General features: G+C 42.2%; 1 long non-coding RNA gene across 1 annotated transcript; it reads right to left on the bottom strand.

Annotated features, from left to right (window-relative positions):
* Positions 1–6,963: 6,963 nt before the first annotated feature.
* Positions 6,964–8,186, bottom strand: LOC143126319 (uncharacterized). The gene is made up of 2 exons (XR_012987456.1): positions 7,936–8,186; positions 6,964–7,869 (listed from the first exon to the last, which is right to left on the bottom strand). It is a non-coding gene; the product is annotated as an uncharacterized LOC143126319 (long non-coding RNA).
* Between the last annotated feature and the right edge of the window lie 2,210 nt (positions 8,187–10,396).

Raw genomic sequence — 10,396 nt, 5'->3', positions numbered from 1 at the left:
ATTCACCAGTCCAGTTTTGTGGACCACTTCCTTCAGCCATTAGTAATGCACTTACCCTCCTATGTGAAAGACTCCATGGAATTTCTCCAATTGATAAAAACAATTGAATTAACAGATGAGCCATGTCGGTTGGTTACCATGGACATAGAATCATTGTATACCAATGTACCGTTTGAGGGGGGCCTACAGGCATCAGAACACTTTCTCAATCAACGTACAGACTGCACCCTTAGCACAAAATGCATATTGGACCTGCTTGAGATTGTGTTGACATCTAATTTCTTTCTCTTTGGTTCTGATTATTACCTCCAGGTATCGGACACAAGTATGGGTGCCAAAATGCCCCCCAGCTTCGCTTCCCTCTACTGTGGATCTTTTGAACACCAAACAGTCTTTAACGAACAACGTAATCCATTTTTGCATAACATCTCACATTGGAAGAGGTACATCGATGACACATTCTTTGTGTGGAAAGGGTCTGAAGTTGAACTAGGACAATTTCATCAGTTCATTAACACAAATACCCAACAACTTCGATTCACCATGGAACACAGCACACAAAAAATGAATTTCTTGGATATTTTAATATACAGAGATGGTACCACACTTGGCTCTAACTTGTATAGGAAGAGTACAGACAGAAACTCGATTCTACATGGACAGTCTTTCCACCCGACTGCTCTTAAGAGGGCCCTTCCGATATCTCAATTTAGTCGTATTCGCCGCATCTGTAGCACTGATGAGGACTATCTGACACAAGCTGCGGAGTTGGAGAAGCGGTTTGCACAGAGACTATACAAATTAGACTGGATCAAAGACGCACGTAGTCGTTTTGATTCTGTTTCTCAAGCAGAATGTCTTCAACGCACCAGAATACAAAAAACAAGATCTCAAGTAAACTGTATTGTGCAATATTCCCCCATTGGAAAAGAGATTCAATCCATCATCAATAGGTACTGGCATATCATTGAATCTGATCCAGGATTAAAAGTTTTCACTTCTGCCCCACGGGTAGTTTTCAAAAGACCACCCAACTTGCGTAATTCTCTGGTGAGGGCCCATCTTCCACCAGTAACTCCAACCAACTTCTTACAAGCAGCGCCCCCCGGGAATTATAGATGTGGCCGATGTACACAATGTAATTTCACACAGAAAATGAATTGTTTCAGCCATCCTCATACAGGGAAGTCTTTTGCTATTAAAGACATTATCACTTGTACTACACGGAATGTCATCTACATGCTCAAATGTCCGTGTGGTCTTGCCTATATTGGCAAGACCACTCAGCCATTGAAAATCAGAATATCTGAACACAGATCCAACATAAGAAATCATGACTCCAAAAGCCCTGCAGTTCATTTCACCCTCAACTCCCACAATCTGTCCACACTTCGCTACTGGGGGATCGAAGTAGTCAAATCACCCACCAGGGGGGGTGACATCAATACGCAACTACTAAAGAGGGAGGCCTTCTGGATTTATACGCTTGACACTCTATCACCCAAAGGAATGAATGAGGAATTTGATCTGCGACCTTTTTTGTAGACTCAATGAGGCCTAATATTTATCAGAGGCTCTCTGTACTTTACTGTTTGTATGTCACTGATTGGGTCTAACTGTATCAGATCATTGCTCTCTCAAGCTACGCCATGTTACTGTGATTTCCTAAGCTAGGTCACATCACTGTGGTGTATAAGCTGTGGCCTGTTCGCTTGTTTCTTGCTCTTCTGGGCTTGTATTTCATCATTACTCTGTTAAGATAGGCCATGTTACTGTGACTTCTTAAGCTAGGTCATGTTACTGTGATATAAGCTGTGGTTCTTTTGCTTAATTTTGCTTAACTGTGCCTGTATTTGATCGCCACTTTAAGATTGCCTGGGGCACTATGTATAGTACACAGTATTATCATGTGACTTTGTCTGCACTTGCACTTTAATGGATAATTTGCACTTTAATGGACACTTTGCACTTTAAGATAACAACCTGTAACAGGTGTTCTGTCAGGTGACTTCGATTGGTGTATGTATATATGTGCTTTGTCTTTTTGCTGTTTTCATGTCTGAAGAAGGGTATTCAGCCCGAAACGTCACATGTGGTGATTAAAATCTTTTAAAACGGAGTTCTCAGTGTGTGGACTAACGTCATTTTTTATTTCATTCACCAGTCCACACATATCTGCCACTGGATACATAGCCCAACATCTGTTTCTTTTGCTGTACAGAATGTGTGCCATCACCTGACTAACAGAAAGACACACCTCAGAATATAACCTAACTAGACTGTGCCACCATGAACTATGAAAGTGTGCTTGCTCAAATGTAGAAGGCTAGAAGGTCACTAATATCACCAACCATGAAGAACAGAGCACTATTTGCTTCAGGTTATTCGATATTCTAAATTCTATAACTGCCAGCTATCAACAGCCAACTGTCATTGTGTCTCTCTTTCTCTCCTGTCTGTTTGTCTATCTGATCCTTTTACCCTTTCTTTTCTTTACACTTACATAGGCTACCGAAGGCCTTACAGACTTCAACTGGTACTAGCTATGTAAAAGTCTATTAAACTTGATTTAACAGAGATCTCTGCACTTTGTGCTCTGAATGGGTGTAGAAAAGAACTGTCAGAGCAGGCTAGGCCTACACTCAAGCACACTAATAGGCATGAATTGATAGTATTGATATTGAAGTATTATTTTTTAAGCGGACAATTTTGAGCATTTTAGGCACGATTTCTTGTTAAAGAAATCAATCACCAGCCTAAAAATGTTTTATAATGATGTATTGTTTATGTAGTCCACTTTTGCACACTACCTTGTAGAATATCTTTGCTTTTTGGCACCAAACCCTATGCTATAATACCAGCAATGTGAGGTTTATGGACAAAACACCAAATTTGACCTTTTCTGAATTTGACCTTTGATTTGGGTCCTTCAGAAACTTAAAAAAAAAATGGAGACATGTTTTTTTTACTCTTAAGAACCCCTAGAACAAAAATATAATACTCTCCAAAAATTAACATGCGAATCCCACAAGCCCCCAAATTAGACACATAGGCCGCCCTACTATTACTAGGAATAGAATAGAATAGAATGCTATTCTAGCTAGTGCTAGTGGAGAATGCTATTCTAGCTAGCTTCTACCAGCAATGAAACGTCATTAAAGGTCTCAAACCGTTTAATACTTGTTACTTTCGAAATACTATAGCTCACTCCAAGTTGCATATGCATGCTGCACGTGAAAATGATCTTCTACCCCCATTGCCCGCATTAGCCAATGAAAGAAAATACACGGAAAAACAAGCGAATCAGAAAGAGCCCTTCCCAATGACGCCGAAGGGAAACTGATTATTCATGGCCTCGCCCACCTTGGCTTGTGACCGCCTACAGGAAGACTGGAAGATTTTGCGGCTAGGGGATTGTCTCTCTGCAGCTAGTAGGAGCTAACAGCAAGTTGCTAACATGGCGGAAAAAAATCGTGCCTGTGTTATTTGTGGCAATAACACATCAATGTTGCATGTCTTGCCTTAGAAACAAGAGTTGAGGAAGAAATGGTTCGGATTTATCATTGGAACACCACCACTGAAGTAGTGCAACATTAGTTCTGTGTTCCAATCATTTCGACCACACTCACTGCCTACAGTTAGAAAGTGGTTTTGCATCGATGTTCTGAAAACCTGGTTCTGTACCGTCATGACGATTGACCACCAGCCAGCTCACAGGCTGTAAGTACAAACAAACTTTTCCACCTAACGTCTGTTACAAAATAGCATGTTCATATTCTTCACGTTAGCATGCATGAAAAGGGTATAAGCTAGGCTATATTACAGGAAGCTACAGCAGGCACGTAAGTGTTCTGTTCGCAACGTGTAAAATCAGAGAATGTCTAATAGGAAGGGCTCTGGTAAAATCCATTAGAGGAATGGTCTATTTTCCCGAACGTAGCCTAGGCCACTAACACGCCAGGTGTAGCTACTTCCATTGATTAGGCCTATTGGAAGCTAATTGTTGCAGTACATAACGCGAACGGAATGCTTCAGTTACGTGCCTGGTGTAGCTAACGTTACACTCATAAGAAACTGACCACACTACCCAGAGATTTAGCTTGTTGAACCTATAATCTTCTAACCTAAGCGTTAAACCACAAATAACTAGATGTACCGCAGAGCGGTACAAAATATGAGCGCCGCCCAGTCCAGCACATTTTTTCCACAAAAATAAATCACGCTGAAAGGCCTATATGATTCTAACTGTCTCACTAAATTGCATTATCCACACTCAATTCTCACTGGTATCTGCTAGACAACAAGTACCAAAACATGATTAGCTCATAGATTTCACATGTAAAATTCATTTTATACAACCCCACCCCCATCTTGCCTGTTCATAATTCTGAGAAATTCTTGTGTGCATGTGTGCGTGTACATGTTTATGTTTATGTGTGTGGGTGTGTGTGTGTGTGTGCCGGCTTGTGTGTGTACCTGCGTATGTGCCTGTGTTTGTGCATGTGCATGCATGCGTACATATGTCTACTGTCTGAGTATGTGTCATACGTATGATTACTGTGAATGTATGTGTGTGCGTGTGTATCTGTTTATGCACATGTGTGCACATGGAATGGGTTAAGATGACCCCTGGAGGTAGCCTGGCGGGCCATCCTATATCATTGACATGTATAGTCTGGCATCGAATCATTCACCTCGCTTAATCCAAGGGGCGGGCAGAGAATTGTCTTTCAAACTGCCTAGGCATGCAATAGGCCAGCGCTACGACCATATCCGTATCCGGTAGGCAAAACGGCAAACACATCCTTAGAAAGGAATGACTTAAGTGCATTGTGTTGCTCAACTTTCAAAGAAAAGCACAAGTCCAACTCCTCCAAAGTTGACGCCAACGCCGATTCAAACAACCGCTCTTCGTTCGCCATAGCCACCTTCCTTGTTGTTCACCGTCACAGGACTGTCGTTATCCTGTTAAGCCCGCCTTAAGACTCTGTAACGAAATAGAGCGCTGTGATTGGATAACATCCACGGTGTTAAGCCAAAAGAAATTCCTATGGTTCGATACTAGACGTACAGGCTGAGCAAATTAATTTGCCGCCGCTAGGGTGCGTCTAGATTTCTAGGCTAAAGCTAACTAGCTCTGGGGTAGCAAAAATCGACGCTTTCACGTACCGGAGTCTCGGAAATCACAGTATCCACTCGAAAAGTGTGTTCAGGAAAACATCTGCATTTAAGACTTTTTCATCCCTGCGGGAGTTTAAAGCTGCAATGGCAAGGTTTTTTTGATCCTATTTACTGAAACTGATACCGATTATGCTCCGACAGAACAACATCAGCCGGTTTTAGAAAAAAATCGCACTTCTACCTCCACCTAGAGCCTGTTATTTGTTTTGCAAAAATCCACAGCTCCCGGTTCTTCTGGACCAATCAGAGCAGGGCTGTGTGAGATTTGACTGTCAATCACAGTCTGGTGCAGTCTAGTGCCAGGGGGTCAGAATTTGATGGGTTAGCTTCAGCCACTTAGCATGGCATTTGGCCGCCAACATGGTTGCAACTTCCGGCACCAGTTTGCAATGCTGATTGGTAGATGACAGCTCATGCACAAGTTTAGTGTTGGGCTCGAGCGTCCTCGCGCGGAAGACGACAAATAAACTAACTACTTGAATTAAGCTACTGATACTTGACTTAACTTAATGCCTACATTAGGCTGTATTATACCGGACTTTGTGGTAAATAAAAGAAAAATGTAAATGTTGTCATATTAGGGTATCAGTGTTGCGCGGGTTTGGTCACAAGCGGCCCGCGGTCGCCCGATATTTTAATCAACCCGACCGCAACTCGGACCGCGAATATTAATTAGGACAAAATTATACCCGACCCGCGATCCGACCCGCTTATTTACAAAATGTGTGCTTTTGGTTATAGGCTGCATGCAGTGTGACAGTAGGCCATTTCTGTAAAAACAAACTAATTTATTTACGAAACTTGATGCAGTAGAACTACACGCAGTAAGCATGCAGGACATAATGTTTGCGCAGGAGAAAGAATGAGGCGAGGTAGGCAAGAGAGATACATTGCTGGTCAAAACGTTAGCGTAAGAACTGGTTTATAATGCTGAATGAAACACAAAGCTTTACTAAAGCACATCCACTGTTTAAAGTCACAAACACAACGAACTAAGGTAACTTTTATGCATGCGCGAACCTATACATACCGGTAGATATGGCTGTATAGTCTGTGCCATAACATTTATTCCTGCAGGCTGCCCGTTTTGGCTGTCATACTTTTAAATGGCTTCACAAGAAGTAGGCCTAGACCATAACCATAGCCTATATCGCTTTTCCTGAAGGGGTGTCTTTATTATTTTAACTCGCGTCTTGCTTCTTTACTGTTGACTTTACTGTATTGATGCTAGCTTTCTCGTGATATTTTAAGTAGGCCTATTTGTAGAAAATATATATTTAATTAATTTTAACTGACCCGCCCGCAAATGACCCGAATATCATTAAAATATTTTGTTTATGACTCATAACCGCGGGTGACCGCGGTCATCCGCGGGCGACCGCTTAATTTCGGGCAGACCGCGCAACACTGTAGGGTATTATTTGCCTTATGTGTAGGTTGACAAGGTAACTGATGACCATACATTTTAGCAGATGCATAGCAATGAACTATATCCAATTATTAGCCTACTCATCGCGTTGTGTATGAAAACTATTTTAAAACGCACAGGGTGTAGGCCTAGTTCCTACCTGTAGTCCATGACAACGCAACGTCTGGATCATGTAACCTATGTCTCCCCAAGTTACTTAAAACGAAACAAATGTCAATGACTTATGTAACCCAGGTTACTATTTGAGGTAAAAAGACCAGACTACGCCACTTAAGGCCCCGCCCCTTAAGACTTGTAATTAGTGTAGAGAACTCCCACACAGGTACAGTTGTATGAAACAGAAAGACAAAGACTGATATTCCAGAGACTGGGCAATGTTTATTTAGAAATAATCAGGATTATATTAAAACACTTCAGCAAGATAAATTCATCAATAGCAATCACTTTATTCCAGTATGAAAAGATAAAAGCAAGGCCTCACAACAATAAGCAGCAAGCAATAGTAAAGGCTGAAGTACTGGCGGTCTCATATAATAAGCAACGCTAAGCAACAATTAGTTTAACAGCCAACGAGAGTGGTTACCTGGATGTAGGGAGAATGGGGGAAGTTCAACACAGCAACCACGCCACGTGCTCCAATATCTGAAATGTGTCTCACACACACACACATACGACTACACAGCAAACTACAAAATAGAATGGGGGTGCTCATTAGCTCTATGCCTAGTTCACCTCATGCAGTGCAGGAAAAGGAACAACCCAGCATCCCAACACCAGTACCACGTTCACAGGCTCTGTTAACACAAAGAGAGAGAGAATAGAGATGACACTAGCCTAATGCAACCAAGAATTTGGACCGCCAGTACCCAAGCTGAGTGCAGATGGAATCCTATGCAGAGAAACAGCAATCATTGCCCAATCATTGTCTTAGCATCACAGGTAAAGACGCACATCCGTAACTGACAAAGAAACAAAATAAAACTAAACAAACAGAAACAGGCAAAACAGCAATGGCAACTCCTGAAACACACAGCCAAACAGATTAGTACAGCACAGCCTCAATACATCAGAATCAAAATGTTAATCATGTATAGTGCATGCCACTCAAGAACCAGTTCACCATACTTGCATTTCCGTACCTACATTTAACATCCGCACCGCACACGCACATATGTAGCCCCTCTCGGAATAACAGCAAGTCGTTATCAATGTCCGTAAACGCTCACGCAGAAGCTGAACACCGCAGAGGATACCCGCAACTGTAGGGAAGTACAATGCAGTTAGGTTACGTTATAAAAAGGTAATCTTAACACAAACAGACCAACCTTGCCGGGATCTCCATTAAATCCCCACAGCTCGGAGTAAAGTGGAAAGACAGAACACGCAGCGCTGTTACGGCGGCTTCCTGGTTTTATTGTGTGTGGCTGCAATTACTCTAATCAGTGTAAGTGTCGTCAGGTGTGTGTAGCAGGAAGCTTAGGTCTTACTAGGCCAAAATGTAAACACGGGCGCCCCGGAAGTAAATAAAGTTTTAAGGTTATGGCAACTTGACCAGTGAGTGACGTAAACCACATCACTCACAGGTTACACTTATTTAGTTTGCTTTCTTATTATGATTAGGCTATGCATTTGATTTAAATGGCCAGGCTGCCAGTCGAGGCAAAAGCCAAAAATCCAACAACAGTTGCAGACTCTTTGCCTGCTCGAACCACAATACCCGATGGATGTGCACTTCTATCAGTAAGTTTAACTTGCGTTGGCTTAATTTCGTCTGCCTGAAAATGTAGCCTGTAGCACTGGGTGCAGCAAAAATCCCAGCTATCCACAAGTTTCTTACATCCCATGTCTACTTAATTATAGTCATTTTCGTTGGATAGCCTATTGCTTAATACAACCTGTCCAAATATAGCATTTAGGGATCATTATTTGTGTAGCCTAAAGTGACTCAATATTGATTCGCATTGTTTATTATCACATACAGTATGAACATCACATTAAATAACCTTTCAGAGACAAACTGACAAACTTGCCAACTTCTAAGAAGGGCAAACTTCCCTTGTTCCCAACCAATGAAATAAATTTGCGCTTATAACGAGGTGAAGCGCATTCCCGAACAACTTCTTTTCCTCTGAGGGACTGTCCACTTCATCAACGACATACCGTTGTACCTTACGTTGTCTCCGTCTGTAACGTGGAATCTAATAGGCTAATTCCCATGAAACGCCATTTTCGTAAAGATGGCTGTGGTCAATTTCAAACCTTTTTGGCTAAAGTAGCTAGCCTAGCATGGGCTATTGAAATGAATGGGGACGGGACTTAGTCACTCTCTCCAGTTATATATAATACCTCCATGTCTGGTGCGCCCTGACAAGCATGAACTCGATGAGAGGGTGCTCGGTGGTAGTGGGGGAAGGGCATGAGAGTTATAAACATTCAAAATTTTCCCCTCAATCTGTCAGACTTGCCAACTGCAGCTTTAACAGGTGCGATAATTCAAAATCCCAATGTTATTTTCCCATAGGAAAAATCGCCAGATACCGGATGTCAAAGATGGCAGCTTTTTTGTAGGCGAACTTCAGAGGTCTGGCTTTTGACCAGACTTGATATTCTAACTACCCAGATAGCAAAGGGGCGTTAAAGGGGTGGTTCAGGATTTTGGACATAAGACCTCATTTCCAAGTAAGCAAGTGTGATATTTATCAGTGGAGACCGTTTTCAACACGTTTCATCCAGTCCTTCTAATTGCAGAGTTCGCAGGTGCTAGGCTAGCGCAAGTCAACGGTATGTGCTAGCCTGCCACTAAAAACAGTCTTACCCACTCCACAGTACACCCGAGGCAAATAAATTGTAACGCCAGACTATCGATGTAAATGTCTGTTTTGATACTGTTATTTCTAACGTTATTCTATCCTTGCATTTCAACGATCGCATTACATTTTGAGGGACTAGTTTCTTACCACGACGGAATTATACTTGATCCGGTTAGTAGTACTGCGCCGAAAAGTAAACAGTAAAGCGCACTCCAATGGGGATACTTAGTAGTAGCCTTGGTAATATCAGTCCGCTGCTGAGATGCAAAATGACTACTACCAACTTCAGGGACCAAAGTATAACTATTGCAACGCGATGCGAGGGTAGTTGTATTTCTTACACTATTCTATCAACACAGAGATTTACATCGATTGTCTGGAATTTGCCTCGGGTGTACTTTGGAGTGGGTAAGACTGTCTTTAGTGGCAGGCTAGCACATACCGTTGACTTGCGCTAGCCTAGCACCTGCGAACTCTGCAATTACAAGGACTGGATGAAACGTGTTGAAAACGGTCTCCACTGATAAATATCACACTTGCTTACTTGGAAATGAGGTCTTATGTCCAAAATCCTGAACCACCCCTTTAAGGGGCGTTGAATCCACGTTTGTTTGAAGCGGTGGAGGTTGATTCAACGTGGATTCAACGCCCCTGTGCTATCAGGGTAGCTTGATCGAGTATGCTAACAGTTGCGCCCACAGCCGATTCAGAAAGTAATAATACAAAGAAAATCCCATATACATTAAAACACAGCGGATGGCGGACGGGTGCGGTTTTGAAAATTGATCAAAAAACTTTGCTGATGGATGGATTAAGTTTTGCTATGCAGTTATGGTAGAAATAATAGCCCATCAGCGCATCTAGTGTGTGTGCCTCTCTCTCGCTCAGAGGGGAGGGGGAGGCTGAGGGGTCGATCAAGCATGGATTCTAAACTCTGTGGTGGATAGGATCTACAATTAGGTGTTAATTAATATTA

Source organism: Alosa pseudoharengus, unplaced genomic scaffold, assembly GCF_046254945.1.
Source record: "Alosa pseudoharengus isolate Yale_2024_CS ecotype anadromous, Long Island Sound unplaced genomic scaffold, YU_APseudo_1.1 YU_APseudo_1.1_scf_16, whole genome shotgun sequence".
NCBI classification, from domain to species: Eukaryota; Metazoa; Chordata; class Actinopteri; order Clupeiformes; family Clupeidae; genus Alosa; species Alosa pseudoharengus.
The sequence above is the reverse complement of the archived record's forward strand: the minus strand, read 5'-3'. Positions and strand labels throughout refer to the sequence as shown.